Source organism: Saimiri boliviensis, chromosome 15 (assembly GCF_048565385.1).
Source record: "Saimiri boliviensis isolate mSaiBol1 chromosome 15, mSaiBol1.pri, whole genome shotgun sequence".
NCBI classification, from domain to species: domain Eukaryota; kingdom Metazoa; phylum Chordata; class Mammalia; order Primates; family Cebidae; genus Saimiri; species Saimiri boliviensis.
Genome location: NC_133463.1, coordinates 54,338,498 through 54,340,786, shown reverse-complemented (window position 1 = coordinate 54,340,786; position 2,289 = coordinate 54,338,498).

The following is a 2,289-nucleotide window of genomic DNA, read 5'->3' as shown; positions in this document are numbered from 1 at the left end:
CATTTTATTTTCTATTCATGCCATCTCCTGCCCTCTGATAAGTCGGTCTCTCTAATGCTGACATAGAATCAGAGATGACCACTCCCAGTGGAGAGTGTATGTGGATCAGAATCACTAGCTCCATCCCATTCCCATCATTCCATTCAGTGATGGTGGAAAGTGCTCAGAGCTTATGAGGCAAGTGGATGTACTCAGATGCCTGGGTCCTCACCTATAGCTGTGTGAGTTTGGATGAGTTACTTAACCTCTCTGAGCTTCAGATTCCTTATTGGTAAAATGGTAATACCTCATAAGGTTATCAGGAGACTCAGGCATTTAAGACAGGCAAAGTAAACCAGGTGCTGTGGCTCAGGCCTATAATCCCAGCATTTTGGGGGGCCAAGGTGGGAGGATCACTTGAGGCCAAGAGTTTGAGACCAGCCTGGACAACATAGCAAGATCCTGTCTCTATAAAAAAATTTTTTTTAATTAGCCAGAATGGTGGAGCATGTCTGTAGTCTTAGCTTCTCAGGAGGCTGAGGCAAGAAGGTCTCTTGAGCCCAGGAGTTGGTGAAACTGCCTTTGCAAAGATGACAGTGAGAGAAATATGCCATGGCTGACTCCATCTTGCTTCTAGCCTCGCAGGCTGGCTGGCTGGCTTTGCTCGTTTCTGGCTATAGGCCAAGCTAATCATGGAAAAAAATTAACCTTGAAGCAAGGATGATAATAGTCCTTCCCTAAAACTAACCCCCTCCTTGCTCAGGGACCAAAAACTAATGAAAGGCTATGAGATTAGGATTATGGGAGAGACCTGAATTCTGCTACAATATAGACATAGTTTCTATAATCCCTAACTGCTCAGGAGTCATATGACCAGAAGGCACAAGATGTGTGACTTTTCCAATTGCACCTATACATAACATTACTATTGTAGAAACTAAGATTGGTCTTTCGAGATTTTTTTTCCAGACTTTTTGCATTCTGACAACTGATAGACCCAACCCGGACCTCTGACTCATGACTCAACCAATCCTGTGGCCCCCACTCAGAGACAAACTCAAGGCAAAAAGACCGTTTCCCACACCCCTGTGATTTCATCCCCAGCCAATCAGCAGCACCCATTCCCTAACCCCTTGCCCACCAAATTGTCCTTAAAATCTCCAGCCTCTGAGTTCTTGAGGAGACTGATTAGAGTGATAACTGCATCTCCCACATGACCAGCCACCCATCAATTAAAACTCTTTCTTAATTGCAATATCACAGTCTCTGAACTGGTTTTGTCTGTGTAGTAGGTAGGAAGAACTCACTGAATGATTACACTAGAGGCTGCAGTAAGCTGTGATCCCTGCCTGCCACAGCACTCCAGCCTGGGTAATGAAGGACTAAGATCCTGTCTCAAAATAAATAAATAAATAAAATAAAATAAAAAGAAAAGAAAAGAAAAGAAAAAGACAAACAAAGCATGCTTCCAGTAGTTATTAACAACCATCATTAGACATAGTTGGCATAGATTGCAGGGTAATCTCATATATTCCCCTGCTTACATGCTCCCAGATTCTGAGGCATGTCCTCAGAATCTCATTTTGGATTTTCTCATTTTGGATTGTGTGTGCCTTCTGGGCACAAGAGCCAGTTGTTGCACACCACACCAGGCCATCTCAGAGAAGGATTTACTGAGGCACAGAGGGGTGGCTTTGTCAGCCAAGCAAAAGTCAGGCCTGGAGGTCAGGTGACCTTATTCTTAGATGCATATTTATTAGCTGCCTTAAGGGTTTTAAATTTTGGCAAAGGATAAAGCATTTTCAAGATCCAAGTCACATGAAGCAGTCTGGTTCTGTGTGTTTGTTTAAATGAAGCAGCTTATGACGTGTGTATTCAATTTCTGTCATCTGTTCTAAATTTAAGCATGCAAAATGTCAAGTTATCTCACTATTTTGCTTGAGTTAAAGAAAAGATTTACATTTATGGTTGAATGTTATAAGAGCTTCTGCTTCATTTCAAATCCTGGCAGGCCCCACAAAAGAAGCAATTGACCAGTAAGTCCCTTCCTGAGCCTAAGGTCATTTTGCTGGTCCTGGAATGCACATTGGCAACAAGATCCAAACCTTCTGTCCAGCCACATTTGGAGGGGAGGTCTGGAGGCTCCAACTGCTCCGGCACCACCTGTACTCCCCACCCATGTCTCTCCCCAGCATCCATCCCTGCTCCTTTCCAGGGAGAGCTCCACACCAAGGGCTGCCTCTGAGTACCTCCAAGGTTAAGAGCTTGGAGCTCCTCCAAAATCTGGAGGACCGAATCCTCCTGGTCCTC